Source organism: Oncorhynchus keta, chromosome 12 (assembly GCF_023373465.1).
Source record: "Oncorhynchus keta strain PuntledgeMale-10-30-2019 chromosome 12, Oket_V2, whole genome shotgun sequence".
Taxonomy (NCBI): Eukaryota; Metazoa; Chordata; class Actinopteri; order Salmoniformes; family Salmonidae; genus Oncorhynchus; species Oncorhynchus keta.
This window is the reverse complement of record NC_068432.1, coordinates 56,396,789-56,416,476: the sequence shown is the minus strand read 5'-3', so window position 1 is coordinate 56,416,476 and position 19,688 is coordinate 56,396,789. Positions and strand designations below refer to the sequence as shown.

The window sequence follows — 19,688 nt, the reverse complement described above, 5'->3', positions numbered from 1 at the left end:
TCCGAATCCATCTCTCGGTATGTCCAGCCCACTCATTATCTCAACCAATCATGGCTAGTGGGAAGATTGTTGCCTTTTTCTATGGTTAAATCAACTAGGCCCATAATTGAACAATTCTATGTTTTTACAGATGGCATACAAGTTTTTCATTAAGGCAAATGCATTTTGATTGAAAAAAACAAGTTTATATTCAAATGGCGCTACTGTGAAGTGCAACATACACCTAGTTTCCTGAAACGAGTCACATATTGTCTTGTCTTTGTAAGGAAAAACATAAAAGTCTACTTAAAGAAGACAGATGCTGTTGCTCGTAGGGAGCAGTTAATGTACAGCTACAAACTAATTAAAAAGGCAGACTAACAAAACGGAGCACGGAGATATATACACACAAAATCTTTCCCTCAGCCATTACATGCGGAAACGGTCAGAAAAGTTGGGGGACTGGGGCACAGTGAGTGTGACGTCGCTCTTCTTCAGCTCCAGCAGTTTGTAGCGTCTGATGGGCTGGGCTTTGTGGACCTGCTCTTGACCTGGACTTGTCGACCGAGATCATTGATAGCCAGCAACCCTTGGAAGGTATCCCCGATGATTACCTTTTTGTACATTTTAAATCGGGGACCGCTCCATTCCTCATTTGGTAGGACACATTCATTCAACATGTTCCATCCCGGACTGCAGGGAATATGTAATGCTGTCAGTCATCTCTTGCACTCCTATAATAAAAATAAGGTAATGAACTTAATTCTTGAAGAAATAATGATCTCCAATGCAGCAATGTAATCATTTTCTAGAGGCAGATGATCACCATAGCTTGGAGGTGGAAAACAGGATTAAGATTAACATCTGCAGCAGTCAGGGGAAAGATTGTCACTAACCTGGGCCTGACGACAAAGACAAAGAGGCTGAGCATGCATGAGAACCTGGCAATGGAATTTCATGAGTGCAAACTAATGTATTGAAAAGGAGAGAATGATATAAAGATGCAAACCTTTATGTTGAGTTGTCTATGAAGGAGGAGGAGAGGAACATGAAGCAGCAGTAGTACCAAATATTGAGATCACAATATTTCCATTTGGGAAGTAAAAACCTTTTGTTACCAATCCATGCTATTGTTTGCTTCAATCACTTGAGCTATCTTTGCAGGCTCGTCCATTTCTGTCATTGTCTTCCTCAACCATGGGAACATCTGGGTCATCCTCATCTTCAATGCGAGGATTCATCAGGTTTGAGGTAATTGTGAAAAACTGCTGTTCCAATCATGACAATGCAGCATCTTCTTGGTTGAAAGTGCAATGTGTTTCTGAGACACTAGAAACTGCTCAGGTCCTAGAGCACTTTATACATTTGTTTAGAACCAGGGACACTTGATGGGAATATGACATCGATCGCTATACAGCCAATGACTCCAGGGAAGTTCCCATATTTATAGAACTCGACCTTGTAGTTGGCTTGGGCGCCAGCATCAGGGAACTTAATGTAATTGTCTTTCAGCTCACATATAGCATTACAGACTTTGAATGATGCTGCATACAGTTGGTTCACTATACACACAAAACTACTGTTTCACGATGGAAGGTTCCAGATGCCAAAAAACTGAAGGTGATCAGTAATTGTAGGGAAGAGAGTGTCTTCCCTAAGAGAGTCAGATGGAAGCCTTGCCTCAAGCAAACAAATTAAATGAGCTACATTTTCTTTATGGAAATAGTCACGAAAATTGATTACTTAGAAGTCATTCGTAGGGTTGATCCTGTCTATAACCACCTTTCTGGATGGTCTTGGTGATGCTCTTTGATCATCATTGAAATAGTCCAGGTAATCCTTTTTCCTCCACTGCCAAGGTCAACCTGGGGACCAACATCCATTAATCTGAAGTTAAACATGCCTCTGGCCGGGTTTCATTTAAGGCTTCACTTAGATCTAGCTTAACTCTATTCGTCCTTTTGGAAATCAGACTTTTAAATCTAGACTAGGGCAAGTCTGAGACAGTATTGAACCATCTGAGAAATGCCATTTAATTTAGTCCAGTTTAAAAGTGCAAGTTAGTCTAGGATTAGGCTTAATCTGTGTCCGTGAAACCGCCCCTGTGTGTGTACAGAACACATGTGAGTGTGTGCACATGTGACTGTTTACACATCAAATCCCCTTCATTGTAAAATCCACAACCTAATTGTGGACCTTTTGGGCCATGCCAATTTAATTGGTAATTTGGAGTGCTTGTTTACTAGCGTGACAGGAAGACATCCAAGAACCTCATACTGAAAATAAAGCAAGACAACAAGAGTAATGTAAAACAATGTAATGTTAGTATTGTGGGCGTCGCAGGAATCCCTGACATTGTTAAAATCCTCTGCCTACACTTCTCCCTCAGACAGGCAAGGCCTCCTGTAATGAATTTCCTCCTCTTCTTCCGAAGAGGAGAGGCGAAACGGATCAGAGGACCAATACGCGGCGTGGTAATTGTCCATGGTACTTTTTAATACATTAAGGTACACATGAACAAACTAACAAAAACAAGAAATGTGAAAACTCAAAAACAGTCCTATCTGGTGCACACACAGAGACAGGAACAATCACCCACAAACACACAGTGAAACCCAGGCCACCTAAGTATGATTCTCAATCAGAGACAACTAATGACACCTGCCTCTGATTGAGAACCATACTAGGCCGAAACATAGAAATAACCAAAACATAGAAAAACAAACATAGACTGCCCACCCAACTCACGCCCTGACCATACTAACTAAATACAAAACACAGGAAATAAAGGTCAGAACGTGACAGTACCCCCAAAGGTGCGGACTCCGGCCGCAAAACCTTGACCTATAGGGGAGGGTCTGGGTGGGCGTCTGTCCGCGGTGGCGGTTCTGGCGCGGGACGCGGACCCCACTTCACCATTGTCTTAGTCCGCTTTATTGTCCGCCTCCGTGGCCTTCTCACCATGGCAACCCCTCTCAATGACCCCACTGGACAGAGGGGCAGCTCGGGACAGAGGGGCAGAAGCTCTGGACAGAGGGGCAGGGGCTCTGGCGCCTCTGGGCTGAGGGGCTCTGGCGCCTCTGGGCTGAGGGGCTCTGGCGCCTCTGGGCTGAGGGGCTCTGGCGCCTCTGGGCTGAGGGGCTCCGGCAGCGGCGCCGGACAGGCGGGAGGCTCCGGCAGCGGTGCCGGGCAGGCGGGACGCTCCGGCAACGGAGCAGGACGCTCCGGCAGCGGCGCCGGACAGGCGGGACGCTCCGGCAGCGGCGCCGGACAGGCAGGAGCACCTGCAGGGAGGAGACTGAGAGACAGCCTGGTGCGTGGGGCTGCCACAGGAACCACCAGGCTGGGGAGACCTTCAGGAGGCTTGGTGTTAGGAGGAGCCTGAAAGACCGGGCTGTGAGGGAGCACTGGAGCTCTGGTGCGCAACCTTGGCACCACTTCCCCAGGCTGGACAACTACTCTAGCCCGGACCCTCCAGAGTGCAGGCACAGGTTGAACCGGGCTGTGGGTAAGCACGGGAGATCTAGTGCTTACTACACGCACCTCTCCCCTAGGCTCCACTCCCACAGTTGCCCGGTACGAGCGGAGCGCAGGCAGAGGACGCACTGCACCCTCCCAGCGCCCCGGAGACACAGCACGCAGAGCCGGCGCAGGATAACCTGGACCAAGACTGCGTACCGGCGACCAGACCCGCTGAGCAGGCACCATACGGCCTGGCTCAATGCCCACACTCGCATGGCACTCTCGGGGCTGCCCTATAGCGCACCGGGCTATGGACACGCACTGGCGACACCGTGCGCTTAACCGCATAACACGGTGCCTGACCAGTAATGCGCTGCTTATCATAAGCACGAGGAGTGAGCTCAGGTCTGCTACCTGGCTTAGTACCACACCTCGTGTGCCCCCCCAAAAAAATTTGGGGCTGCCTCTCGTACCTGTCGCACTGCCGTGCTGGCTCCTCATATTGCCGCCGCTCAGCTTTCGCTGCCTCCAGCTCTGCTTTGGGGCTGCGATTTTCCCCAGCCCGTGCCCAGGGTCCCTCTCCGTTCAGTATCTCCTCCCATGTCCAGGAGTCCTGTGATGGTGGTCTCTGTTGTTGATGCTGCTGCTGTCGTCGCTGTCCTTTACCACGCCGCTTGGTCCGATTTTGGTGGGTGATTCTGTAATGAATTTCCTCCTCTTCTTCCGAAGAGGAGAGGCGAAACGGATCAGAGGACCAATACGCGGCGTGGTAATTGTCCATGGTACTTTTAATACATTAAGGTACACATGAACAAACTAACAAAAACAAGAAATGTGAAAACTCAAAAACAGTCCTATCTGGTGCACACACAGAGACAGGAACAATCACCCACAAACACACAGTGAAACCCAGGCCACCTAAGTATGATTCTCAATCAGAGACAACTAATGACACCTGCCTCTGATTGAGAACCATACTAGGCCGAAACATAGAAATAACCAAAACATAGAAAAACAAACATAGACTGCCCACCCAACTCACGCCCTGACCATACTAACTAAATACAAAACACAGGAAATAAAGGTCAGAACGTGACACCTCCATTGAACAGTGACACATTATTATTAGTGGTGTTTGGGTCAGTTTGTTTGACTAACTTGGTGGATACTGGGTTAATGTATCTTTCTCAGAGTGATCCACTGTACAAACCAAGATGGTGGAACAAAACTGGGTAACACTTTATTTGGATGGTCTGTGAATCATTTACAGATGGACTCGCTACGTACTGTACTATCAGTAACATGTCAACTAACTACAGTGCCTTCAGAAAGTATTAACACCCCTTGAATATTTTTACATTTTGTTGTGTTACAGCCTAAATTTAAAATGTTTTAAATTAAGATTTTGTGTCACTGGCCTACACACAATAATGTCAAAATGGATTTATGTTTTTAGACATTTGTACATTCTAATTAGAAATGAAAAGCTGAAATGTCTTGAGTCAATAAGTATTCAACCCCTTTGCTTAACAAGGCACATAATAAGTTGCATGGGATCACTCTGTGTGCAATAATGAAGGACTACTCTCCTCTCTGTACCCCACAGATACAACTATCTGTAAGGTCCCTCAGTCGAGCAGTGAATTTCAAACACAGATTCAACAACAAAGACCAGAGAGGTTTTCCAATGCCTCACAACGAAGGGCACCTTCTGGTAGATGTGTAAAACATTTTTTTAAAGCAGACATTGAGTATCCTTTGAGCATGGTGAAGCTATTAATTACACTTTGGACGGTGTATCAATACACACGGTCACTACAAAGATACGTGTCCTTACTAAATCAATTGCCTGAGGGGAAGGAAACCACTCAGGATTTCACCATGAGGCCAATGGTGACTTCAAAACAGTTACAGAGTTTATTGTCTGTGATAGGCGAAACTGAGGATGGATCAACAACATTGTAGTTACTCCACAATACTAACCTAAATGACAGATTGAAAGAAGGAAGCCTGTACAGAATAAAAAATATTCCAAAACATGCACCCTGTTTGCAATAAGGCACTAAAGTAAAACTGCAAGAAATATGGCAAAAGAAATTAAAAATATGTCCTGAATACAACGCCTTATGTTTGGGGTAAATTCACCGTCTTCATATTTTCAAGCATGGTGGAGGCTGCATCATGTTATGGATATGCTTGTCATCGGCAAAGACTAGGACATTTTTGATGAAAAGAAACATAATAGCGCTAAGAACAGGAAAAACCATCGACGAAAACCTAGTTATGTCTGCTTTCCAACAGACACTGGGAGACAACTCCATCTTTCAAATATAATAAAATGTTTAGCAGATATTGCGGGTGTAGTGAAATGTGTAGTGCTTGTGTTTCTAGCTCCAACAGTGCAGTAATATCTAACAATTCACAAAAATACACACAATACACACAACCTAAAAGTAAAATAATGGAATTAAGGAATATATAAATATTAGGATGAGCAATGTCTGAGTGGCATAGACTAAAATACGAGTAGAATAGAGTACAGTATATACATTATGAGATGAGAAAAAAAGATGTAAACATTATTAAAGTGCTAGTGTTCCATTATTATAATGGTCAGTGATTTCAAGTCTATGTACGTATATGAGGCAGCAGCCTCTAAGGTGCAGGGTTACGTAACCGGTGCCATCAACTCTGATGGCATTGAGATAGAAGCTGTTTTTCAGTCTCTCAGTGCCAGCTGTGATGCACCTGTACTGACCTCACCTTCTGGATGATAGCGGGGTGAACAGGCAGTGGCTCGGGTGTTTGTTGTCCTTGATGATCTTTATGGCCTTCCTGGGACATTGAGTGCTGTAGGTGTCCTGGAGGGCTGGTAGTTTGCCCCCGGTGATGCGTTGGGCAGACCTCACTACCCTCTGGAGAGCTTTGTGGTTGCGGGCGGTGAAGTTTCCATACAAGGCGGTGATACAGCCCGACTGGTTTTTGGTGCCAAACTAGATTTCTTCAGACTCCTGAGGTAGAAGAGGTGCTGTTTGACCTTCTTCACCGCACTGTTTGTGTAGGTGGATAATTTCAGATCATCAGTGATGTGTTTGCCGAGGAACTTGAAGCTTTCCACCTTCTCCATTGCAGTCCTGTCAATGTGGATAGGGGCATGCTCCCTCTGCTGTTTGCTGAAGTCCACGATCAGCTCCTTTGTTTTGTCGACATTGAGTGAGAGGTTATTTTCCTGGCACCACACTCCCAGAGCCCTGACCTCCTCTCTGTAACCTGTGTCGTCCTTGTTGGTAATCAGGCCTATTTCTGTTGTGTCCTCTGCAAACTTGATAATTGAGTTGGAGACATGTGTGGCCATCTAGTCATGGGTGAATAGGGTGTATCAGAGGGGGCTGAGCACACACCCTTGTGGGTCACCAATTTGTAAGTCGCTCTGGATAAGAGCGTCTGCTAAATGACTTAAATGTAAATGTAAATGTCCTGGTTCAGCACCCCCTGTATTGGACAAAAATGAATGGCATGTCATTGGCATCGGACAAACCATATACACATTGGCCAATACCACCCAATTCGGCGTTGATTCATCCAAAGTGTATTGCAAATGCCATATGGTAATTGCCAGTTGTAACACTTTAAAATTCAACAGGGGGCAAATGCGCTCCACCGGGGTTTTCATATTGATATGTAACCCAAATTAATGTCCAAAAGTAAAATTTTGAAAAAATGAACTTTTTTTCAAAAAACTTATCACCCCTTAAAAAAGTGCTTTCTGGACCGTTTTTCGAAATTCTTTCGATTTTTTGTCAATTACACATGTGTAAGAACTGTATGAATATACTTTTGTCCAATTTTATTATCATAATTTTTTACTTTTTTTTTATATGCGCATAAGGAATATGTTTTGTCCAATTCCAATATGATTTCATAGGAAGTCAAAAGTCAAAAGTCAAAAATGTCAAAATTTTGTAAAACTTCACACACCCATAAAAAGTGCTTTCTGGACCGTTTTTCGAAATTCTTTCGATTTTTTGTCAATTACACATGTGTAAGAACTGTATGAATATACTTTTGTCCAATTTTATTATCATAATTTTTTTTTTTTTTTTTTTACATGCGCATAAGGAATATGTTTTGTCCAATTCCAATATGATTTCATAGGAAGTCAAAGTCAAAAGTCAAAAATGTCAAAATTTTGTAAAAAACTTCACACACCCTTAAAAAGTGCTTTCTGGACCGTTTTTTGAAATTCTTTCAATTTTTTTTTGTCAATTACACATGTGTAAGAACTGTATGAATATACTTTTGTCCAATTTTATTATCATATTTTTTATATATTTTTTTAAATTGTGCATAAGGATTTTTTGTGGGCCAAATGACGTAAGAAATTTGACATGCTCAAAATCCTGCAGAAATGCAAAATTGACTGGCCTGATGAACTCGGGATGGCCGGGCAGTGATAGTTGTTCCTTTCCATCACTCGTTGTGTTGACTTCATCATGTCCATTTTGTGATGTTTTTTCACTATATAATCATATTGCAAGTGCACGTGCATTTGCAATATGTTTCAATGTGCATTTACCATATGAAATTTGACCTTGCTCAAAAATGCAAAATTGACTGGTCTGATGAACACAGGATGGCCGAGCAGTGATAGTTGTACATTTCCATCACTCGTTGTGTTGATTTCATCATCTCCGTTAGGTGATGTTGTTTCACTATAGAATCATATTGTAAATGCATTTGCATTGTTTGCAATGGTACCCATAAAATAAAAATATGGTTGTAAATGCAAAATTATTAATGCTCGATGAACACAGGATGGCCGAGCAGTGATAGTTGTACCTTTCCATCACTCGTTGTGTTGATTTCATCATGTCCATTTGTTTATGTTTTTTCACTATAGAATCATTTGCAAGTCATTGTGCATTTGCAATATGGTTCAATGGGCAGGTACCATCATGAATTTGTCATGCTAAAAATGCAGGAAAAATTGACTGGTCTGATGAACACAGGATGGCCTGAGCAGTGATAGTTGTACATTTCCATCACTCGTTGTGTTGATTTCATCATGTCCATTAGGTGATGTTTTTTCACTATAGAATCATATTGCAAATGCACGTGCATTGTTGTGCAATGGTAACCCAAAAATAAAAATATGGTTGTAAATGCATTTCAAAATTCTGATATTGACTGGTCTGATGGGAACACAGGATGGCCGGGCAGTGATAGTTGTACATTTCCATCACTCGTTGTGTTGATTTCATCATGTCCATTAGGTGATGTTTTTACACTATAGAATCATATTGCAAATGCGCATTTGCAATATGTTTCAATGTGCATTACCATATGAAATTTGCATGCTCAAAAATGCAAAATTGACTGGTCTGATGGACACAGGATGAAGTGATAGTTGTACATTTCCATCACCGTTGTGTTGATTTCATCATGTCCAAAATGTTTTTTCACTGGTCTGCAAAGTGCATTGTTGTGCAATGCATTAAAAATATGGTTGTAAATGCATTTCATCATTTCCATCACTCGTTGTGTTGATTTCATCATTAGGTGTCCAATATGTTTCAATGTGCATTTACCATTAGGTGATGCAAAATTGACTGGTTGATGGACACAGGATAGCAGTGATAGTTGTACATTTCCATCACTCGTTGTGTTGATTTCATCATGTCCATTAGGTGATGTTTTTCACTATAGAATCATATTGCAAATGCACGTGCATTGTTGTGCAACTGGTAACCCAAAAATAAAAATATGGTTGTAAATGCATTTACCGGTCATTCTGATATTAATGCTCGCTATGGGAACACAGGATGGCCGGGCAGTGATAGTTGTACATTTCCATCACTGTTGTGTTGATTTCATCATGTCCATTAGGTGATGTTTTTACACTATAGAATCATATTGCAAGTGCGCGCGCATTTGCAATATGTTTCAATGTGCATTTACCATATGAAATTTGACATGCTCAAAAATGCAAAATTGACTGGTCTGATGGACACAGGATGGCCGAGCAGTGATAGTTGTACATTTCCATCACTCGTTGTGTTGATTTCATCATGTCCATTAGGTGATGTTTTTTCACTATAGAATCATATTGCAAATGCGTGCATTGTTGTGCAACTGGTAACCCAAAAAATAAAATATGGTTGTAAATGCGGTCATTCTGATATTAATGCTCGCTATGGGAACACAGGATGGCCGGGCAGTGATAGTTGTACATTTCCATCACTCGTTGTGTTGATTTCATCATGTCCATTAGGTGATGTTTTTACACTATAGAATCATATTGCAAGTGCGCGCATTTGCAATATGTTTCAATGTGCATTTACCATATGAAATTAATGCTCAAAAATGCAAAATTGACTGGTCTGATGGACACAGGATGGCCGGGCAGTGATAGTTGTACATTTCCATCACTCGTTGTGTTGATTTCATCATGTCCATTAGGTGATGTTTTTCACTATAGAATCATATTGCAAATGCACGTGCATTGTTGTGCAACTGGTAACCCAAAAATAAAAATATGGTTGTAAATGCATTTACCGGTCATTCTGATATTAATGCTCGCTATGGGAACACAGGATGGCCGGGCAGTGATAGTTGTACATTTCCATCACTCGTTGTGTTGATTTCATCATGTCCATTAGGTGATGTTTTTACACTATAGAATCATATTGCAAGTGCGCGCGCATTTGCAATATGTTTCAATGTGCATTTACCATATGAAATTTGACATGCTCAAAAATGCAAAATTGACTGGTCTGATGGACACAGGATGGCCGAGCAGTGATAGTTGTACATTTCCATCACTGTTGTGTTGATTTCATCATGTCCATTAGGTGATGTTTTTTCACTATAGAATCATATTGCAAATGCACGTGCATTGTTGTGCAACTGGTAACCCAAAAATAAAAATATGGTTGTAAATGCATTTACCGGTCATTCTGATATTAATGCTCGCTATGGGAACACAGGATGGCCGGGCAGTGATAGTTGTACATTTCCATCACTCGTTGTGTTGATTTCATCATGTCCATTAGGTGATGTTTTTACACTATAGAATCATATTGCAAGTGCGCGCGCATTTGCAATATGTTTCAATGTGCATTTACCATATGAAATTTGACATGCTCAAAAATGCAAAATTGACTGGTCTGATGGACACAGGATGGCCGAGCAGTGATAGTTGTACATTTCCATCACTCGTTGTGTTGATTTCATCATGTCCATTAGGTGATGTTTTTTCACTATAGAATCATATTGCAAATGCACGTGCATTGTTGTGCAACTGGTAACCCAAAAATAAAAATATGGTTGTAAATGCATTTACCGGTCATTCTGATATTAATGCTCGCTATGGGAACACAGGATGGCCGGGCAGTGATAGTTGTACATTTCCATCACTCGTTGTGTTGATTTCATCATGTCCATTAGGTGATGTTTTTACACTATAGAATCATATTGCAAGTGCGCGCGCATTTGCAATATGTTTCAATGTGCATTTACCATATGAAATTTGACATGCTCAAAAATGCAAAATTGACTGGTCTGATGGACACAGGATGGCCGAGCAGTGATAGTTGTACATTTCCATCACTCGTTGTGTTGATTTCATCATGTCCATTAGGTGATGTTTTTCACTATAGAATCATATTGCAAATGCACGTGCATTGTTGTGCAACTGGTAACCCAAAAATAAAAATATGGTTGTAAATGCATTTACCGGTCATTCTGATATTAATGCTCGCTATGGGAACACAGGATGGCCGGGCAGTGATAGTTGTACATTTCCATCACTCGTTGTGTTGATTTCATCATGTCCATTAGGTGATGTTTTTACACTATAGAATCATATTGCAAGTGCGCGCGCATTTGCAATATGTTTCAATGTGCATTTACCATATGAAATTTGACATGCTCAAAAATGCAAAATTGACTGGTCTGATGGACACAGGATGGCCGAGCAGTGATAGTTGTACATTTCCATCACTCGTTGTGTTGATTTCATCATGTCCATTAGGTGATGTTTTTTCACTATAGAATCATATTGCAAATGCACGTGCATTGTTGTGCAACTGGTAACCCAAAAATAAAAATATGGTTGTAAATGCATTTACCGGTCATTCTGATATTAATGCTCGCTATGGGAACACAGGATGGCCGGGCAGTGATAGTTGTACATTTCCATCACTCGTTGTGTTGATTTCATCATGTCCATTAGGTGATGTTTTTACACTATAGAATCATATTGCAAGTGCGCGCGCATTTGCAATATGTTTCAATGTGCATTTACCATATGAAATTTGACATGCTCAAAAATGCAAAATTGACTGGTCTGATGGACACAGGATGGCCGAGCAGTGATAGTTGTACATTTCCATCACTCGTTGTGTTGATTTCATCATGTCCATTAGGTGATGTTTTTTCACTATAGAATCATATTGCAAATGCACGTGCATTGTTGTGCAACTGGTAACCCAAAAATAAAAATATGGTTGTAAATGCATTTACCGGTCATTCTGATATTAATGCTCGCTATGGGAACACAGGATGGCCGGGCAGTGATAGTTGTACATTTCCATCACTCGTTGTGTTGATTTCATCATGTCCATTAGGTGATGTTTTTACACTATAGAATCATATTGCAAGTGCGCGCGCATTTGCAATATGTTTCAATGTGCATTTACCATATGAAATTTGACATGCTCAAAAATGCAAAATTGACTGGTCTGATGGACACAGGATGGCCGAGCAGTGATAGTTGTACATTTCCATCACTCGTTGTGTTGATTTCATCATGTCCATTAGGTGATGTTTTTCACTATAGAATCATATTGCAAGTGTGCGCGCATTTGCAATATGTTTCAATGTGCATTTACCATATGAAATTTGACATGCTCAAAAATGCAAAATTGACTGGTCTGATGGACACAGGATGGCCGAGCAGTGATAGTTGTACATTTCCATCACTCGTTGTGTTGATTTCATCATGTCCATTAGGTGATGTTTTTCACTATAGAATCATATTGCAAATGCACGTGCATTGTTGTGCAACTGGTAACCCAAAAATAAAAATATGGTTGTAAATGCATTTACCGGTCATTCTGATATTAATGCTCGCTATGGGAACACAGGATGGCCGGGCAGTGATAGTTGTACATTTCCATCACTCGTTGTGTTGATTTCATCATGTCCATTAGGTGATGTTTTTACACTATAGAATCATATTGCAAGTGCGCGCGCATTTGCAATATGTTTCAATGTGCATTTACCATATGAAATTTGACATGCTCAAAAATGCAAAATTGACTGGTCTGATGGACACAGGATGGCCGAGCAGTGATAGTTGTACATTTCCATCACTCGTTGTGTTGATTTCATCATGTCCATTAGGTGATGTTTTTTCACTATAGAATCATATTGCAAATGCACGCATTTTGCATTGTTGTGCAACTGGTAACCCAAAAATAAAAATATGGTTGTAAATGCATTTGTCATTCTGATATTAATGCTCGCTATGGGAACACAGGATGGCCGGGCAGTGATAGTTGTACATTTCCATCACTCGTTGTGTTGATTTCATCATGTCCATTAGGTGATTTTTTCACTATAGAATCATATTGTAAGTGCACGTGCATTTGCAATATGTTTCAATGTGCATTTACCATATGAAATTTGACATGCTCAAAAATGCAAAATTGACTGGTCTGATGAACACAGGATGGCTGAGCAGTGATAGTTGTACATTTCCATCACTCGTTGTGTTGATTTCATCATGTCCATTTGTTTATGTTTTCTCACTTTTGCAAAGTCACTGTGCATTTGCAATATGGTTCAATGGGCAGGTACCATCACGAATTTGTCATGCTATAAAAATCCTGCAGGAATGTGAAATTGACTGGCCCGATGAACTCGGGATAGCTGGGCAGTGATTCTGGTTCATCTCCATGGCTCGTTAGGGTTGATTTCAGAATGTCACTTTTGGTGATGGTCCCTCTCCGTTTAAACATATTGCTAATGTACAAAAGTCAACTAGCAAGTCAGTGTCCATCAGTCAATTAGATGTCATTTTGACACCAAACTGATACCAATTGACACCAAACCCACTTTTTCCAACTCATTTAGAAGCCAACTATCATATATGTCAGAGCAGGCCCATAATTCACAGCGCCTTTAGTTTAAAACATAATAAAAACGTAAAACACATAGTTACATTCTAGCTGCGGGTCCAGGTCAGACATTATGTGAAGGCCTATGTGAGGCGACCCCGAATCCCGAGTTTCGGCTCGATAGGTCCTTCGGTGCCCGAGTAAAACCCTAATTGGTGCTGAAAATCCACTTTTTTCCATGCCTTGCTATGGGGTCCTTGAATGAGCTATCGGACCGAAACGTTGGGGTCCGTCTCTATGGGCCGAGCCGGTTCCAATGCACCTAGTCTTGTGTCTCTGAGACTTTTCTAAATGTCGCCATTTTCGTAATGGTCAAAATGAATTGAAATCATTGCAAATGTACGAGGCTATTTCTCGGTCCGAGAACCTTCTAGAGCCACCTAACTCACCACGCACTATCGACCCGAGGTCTAGAACAGGTTTCTAAAGTTTCGGAACTCTAGGTCTGACGGTTCTTTTAGCTCGAACAAAGCTAACTATTGGAGGCACTGTCTGTCTCTACAAACCCCAATACGTCCCTCCTTCCAAGTTGTGTGTCTGTGTGATTTAGTTTTCCTTTGAAATTTTATGGGAAAAATGACTGATTTACAGTTCATGGGGGTTGCCTAATCACACATATGAAGTTTTGGACAGATCTGACTTTTTAACCCCTCGAAACAGCCCCTGAGACACCAATTAAGGCACTTCCGGTTGGCACAGGAAGCTATAAGTCAACACATATCCTCACTGGGCTATGCTTTTACAGAATCCTGAGTTTTAAGTCCTTACGTTAAGAATTGACTGATTTACACAGGGTTGAATGCACTATGTCTATCAAACTGCAGGCAGGTAATGGAAAAACACTTTTAGGGTGATTTTAACCACTTCCGGTTGGTCCAGGAAGCTTAGAATCAACACAGGTAGACCTCATACTGGCCTGATGGACTGTTACCAAAGACAGGTTCATACGGCATTCATAACCCATATAGACTTCAGGTTGAATTTAGGGGTAAAGGCAATGTATTCCTATGGGGAGAGAAGTCAATGCAAACTCTTTGAAGTAAACACCTTCTTTTAACTATTAAGGGTTAATGCCACACGGTCAACGTTAGGCTTGCACGGATCGGAAGGACCTTAGGAACATACCTGAGGTCGAATTGTGCTTCTCACCCTAACGGTTCTCTCACTGTCACCCAAAAGCAAATGACGTTGTGGGGCAGGCTTCATTTTGGGCCTACTTTTCTAATGGTCGCTGCGCTCAGACCGAGCGAGCTACGGTCAAGCGGGATATCTCGTTGAACTCGGCACGGCCTAGAGATTATGTTTATGCCATTGCCTGCTCTCTGTGTCTTTGAGAACCGCACTTTTTCACTCCAGCCTTGCTGTGTGTGCGTGTGAGAGCTTTTCTTTGACATCTGTTGGGAGAAATGACTGATTTACAGTTCATGAGGGTTACCTAGTCACACATATGAAGTTTTGAAAAGATCTGACCTTTTTAACCCTTGGAAACTGCCACTGTGACATCATTAAAGGCACTTCCGGTTGGCACAGGAAGCTATAAGTAAACCCATGTCTTGATTGACATAGAAACTTACAGAATCCTGAGTTTTAAGTCTTTAAGTTAAGAATTGACTGATCTACGATCTATACAGGGTTGAATGTAGTCATTTTCACCTTTGAAGGTTATGTACATCAAAACACCTTTTGGGTCAATTTAACCACTTCCGGTTGCTTCAGGAAGCTTAGAATCGGCACAGGTAGACCTCATAGTGAGCTGATGGACTGTCATAGAAGACAGGTTCATAAGGCATTCATAACCCACATAGGCCTCAGGTTGAATTTAGAGGTGCAGGCAATGTATTCCTATGGGGAGAGAAGTCAATGCAAACTGTTTGAAGTAAACACCTTATTTTAACTGTTAAGGGTTAATGCCACACGGTCAAGGTTAGGCTTGCACGGATCGGGAGGACCTCAGGAACGTACCTGAGGTCGAATTGTGCTTCTCACCCTAACGGTTCTCTCACTGTCACCCAAAAGCAAATGACATTGAGGGCCAGGCTTCCTTTTGCGCCTTCTTTTTTTCAAGGTCGCTGCACTCAGAGCGAGCTACGGTCAAGCGGGCGTCTCGTTGAACTCTGCACAGCCTGGAGACTATGGTGATGCCATTTTTTGTGTTGATTTCAGAATGCCATTTTGGTGATGGTCCCTCTCCGTTTAAACATATTGCTAATGTACAAAAGTCAACTAGCAAGTCAGTGTCCACCAGTCAATTAGATGTCATTCTGACACCAAACTGATACCAATTGACACCAAACCCACTTTTTCCAACTCATTTAGAAGCCAACTATCACATATGTCAGAGCAGGCCCATAATTCACAGCGCCATTAGTTTAAAACATAATAAAAACGTAAAACACATAGTTACGTTCTAGCTGCGGGTCCAGGTCAGACATTATGTGAAGGCCTATGTGAGGCGACCCCGAATCCCGAGTTTCGGCTCGATAGGTCCTTCGGTGCCCGAGTAAAACCCTAATTGGTGCTGAAAATCCACTTTTTCCATGCCTTGCTATGGGGTCCTTGAATGAGCTATCGGACCGAAACGTTGGGGTCCGTCTCTATGGGCCGAGCCGGTTCCAATGCACCTAGTCTTGTGTCTCTGAGACTTTTCTAAATGTCGCCATTTTCGTAATGGTCAAAATGAATTGAAATCATTGCAAATGTACGAGGCTATTTCTCGGTCCGAGAACCTTCTAGAGCCACCTAACTCACCACGCACTATCGACCCGAGGTCTAGAACAGGTTTCTAAAGTTTCGGAACTCTAGGTCTGACGGTTCTTTTTAGCTCGAACAAAGCTAACTATTGGAGGCACTGTCTGTCTCTACAAACCCCAATACGTCCCTCCTTCCAAGTTGTGTGTCTGTGTGATTTAGTTTTCCTTTGAAATTTTATGGGAAAAATGACTGATTTACAGTTCATGGGGGTTGCCTAATCACACATATGAAGTTTTGGACAGATCTGACTTTTTTAACCCCTCGAAACAGCCCCTGAGACACCAATTAAGGCACTTCCGGTTGTCACAGGAAGCTATAAGTCAACACATATCCTCACTGGGCTATGCTTTTACAGAATCCTGAGTTTTAAGTCCTTACGTTAAGAATTGACTGATTTACACAGGGTTGAATGCACTATGTCTATCAAACTGCAGGCAGGTAATGGAAAAACACTTTTAGGGTGATTTTAACCACTTCCGGTTGGTCCAGGAAGCTTAGAATCAACACAGGTAGACCTCATACTGGCCTGATGGACTGTTACCAAAGACAGGTTCATACGGCATTCATAACCCATATAGACTTCAGGTTGAATTTAGGGGTAAAGGCAATGTATTCCTATGGGGAGAGAAATCAATGCAAACTTTTTGAAGTAAACACCATCTTTTAACTATTAAGGGTTAATGCCACACTGTCAACGTTAGGCTTGCACGGATCGGAAGGACCTTAGGAACATACCTGAGGTCGAATTGTGCTTCTCACCCTAACGGTTCTCTCACTGTCACCCAAAAGCAAATGACGTTGTGGGGCAGGCTTCATTTTGGGCCTACTTTTCTAATGGTCGCTGCGCTCAGACCGAGCGAGCTACGGTCAAGCGGGATATCTCGTTGAACTCGGCACGGCCTAGACATTATGTTTATGCCATTGCCTGCTCTCTGTGTCTTTAAGAACCACACTTTTTCACTCCATCCTTGCTGTGTGTGCGTGTGAGAGCTTTTCTTTGACATCTGCTGGGAGAAATGACTGATTTACAGTTCATGAGGGTTACCTAGTCACACATATGAAGTTTTGAAAAGATCTGACCTTTTTAACCCATGGAAACTGCCACTGTGACACCATTAAAGGCACTTCCGGTTGGCACAGGAAGCTATAAATAAACTCATATCATGATTGGGGTATGCCTTTACAGAATCCTGAGTTTTAAGTCTTTACGTTAAGAACTGAGTTATTTACGGAGGGTTTAGTGAGTGTGTGTTATTTCAGAAAATCATAGAAAATCACAGAAATCTCGCAGAGCTCCGCAGCACACTTTAAAAGATTCGTAAGAACAACCTGCAACTGGATCTGTAACCGTTGAAAAAAAAAACACCTATCCGTGAACATCACCAAGGTGTCGTTGTACGATTTCTCTTAAATGACGATAGATAAATGGCTGGTTCTTTTTTATTGACACCGGAGGCTCCTTGACTTTGACGTGAAGTGGAAAAATAATTTCTCTATTTTCATTTTGGACCTTTAATCCCAGATAAATGGCCATAACTCAAAAACCGTTGAGGCCTAGACGCCATCTTGTTCGGGGCCAACTGCCCATTATGCCGCCCCTACGCTCACCGAGTTTCGGCTTCTAAATATTTTCAGTTTTCGAGATAAGGCCCCGTCGTGAATCGTGATGTTTTGTAGCAATAGCCATATGATTGCTTATGCCCTCTTGTGGGAATTTCCGGGACATGGGAAAAATGACATAAATCTTATTATTTTTGTAAAACGGAAACCGAATGTCCGACAACGTTCATTTGATGACTTCCTGGTAGGTCCGGCCCTGCCGCTCGGCCCGACGCCGTCCGCGAATTTTACAAACGATTTCGGACGTCTAGTAAGGGACCGTACATTTGCAATATGGACTTTCTCACTAACCATACAGGTACTGCCGAAATCTTCCCTTAAGGTATGTTATGCTGCATATCACTCCTATAGAGGTCAATAAAGCATACAGGTCAAATACTTAATCACATTTGAACAAGGTCAATAGGAAATGGTGCAGCTGCTGTATGTTATGCTGCATATCACTCCTATAGAGGTCAATAAGGAAATGGTGCAGCTACTGTATGTTATGCTGCATATCACTCCTATAGAGGTCAATAAGGAAATGGTGCAGCTACTGTATGTTATCCTGCATATCGCTCCTATAGAGGTCAATAAGGAAATGGTGCAGCTACTGTATGTTATGCTGCATATCCCTCCTATAGAGGTCAATAAGGAAATGGTGCAGCTACTGTATGTTATGCTGCATATCGCTCCTATAGAGGTCAATAAGGAAATGGTGCAGCTACTGTATGTTATGCTGCATATCGCTCCTATAGAGGTCAATAAGGAAATGGTGCAGCTACTGTATGTTATCCTGCATATCGCTCCTATAGAGGTCAATAAGGAAATGGTGCAGCTACTGTATGTTATGCTGCATATCCCTCCTATAGAGGTCAATAAGGAAATGGTGCAGCTACTGTATGTTATGCTGCATATCGCTCCTATAGAGGTCAATAAGGAAATGGTGCAGCTACTGTATGTTATGCTGCATATCGCTCCTATAGAGGTCAATAAGGAAATGGTGCAGCTACTGTATGTTATGCTGCATATCGCTCCTATAGAGGTCAATAAGGAAATGGTGCAGCTACTGTATGTTATGCTGCATATCGCTCCTATAGAGGTCAATAAGGAAATGGTGCAGCTACTGTATGTTATGCTGCATATCACTCCTATAGAGGTCAATAAGGAAATGGTGCAGCTACTGTATGTTATGCTGCATATCACTCCTATAGAGGTCAATAAGGAAATGGTGCAGCTACTGTATGTTATGCTGCATATCGCTCCTATAGAGGTCAATAAGGAAATGGTGCAGCTACTGTATGTTATGCTGCATATCGCTCCTATAGAGGTCAATATGAAATGGTGCAGCTACTGTATGTTATGCTGCATATCGCTCCTATAGAGGTCAATAAGGAAATGGTGCAGCTACTGTATGTTATGCTGCATATCACTCCTATAGAGGTCAATAAGGAAATGGTGCAGCTACTGTATGTTATGCTGCATATCACTCCTATAGAGGTCAATAAGGAAATGGTGCAGCTACTGTATGTTATGCTGCATATCACTCCTATGCTAGTAAGACAAAGCCACCCTATTCCTGACATAGGGCACTACTTGTAACCAAAGCCCTATGGGTGAATAGGCACCCTATTCCTGACATAGGGCACTACTTGTAACCAAAGCCCTATGGGTGAATAGGCACCCTATTCCTGACATAGGGCACTACTTGTAACC

At 42.1% G+C, this 19,688-nt stretch overlaps 1 long non-coding RNA gene across 1 annotated transcript; it reads left to right on the top strand.

Annotated features, from left to right (window-relative positions):
* The first annotated feature begins 8,638 nt into the window (after window positions 1-8,638).
* Window positions 8,639-11,959, top strand: LOC127906500 (uncharacterized). The gene is made up of 4 exons (XR_008061715.1): window positions 8,639-8,714; window positions 9,328-9,520; window positions 10,293-11,080; window positions 11,281-11,959. It is a non-coding gene; the product is annotated as an uncharacterized LOC127906500 (long non-coding RNA).
* The last annotated feature ends 7,729 nt before the right edge of the window (window positions 11,960-19,688 follow it).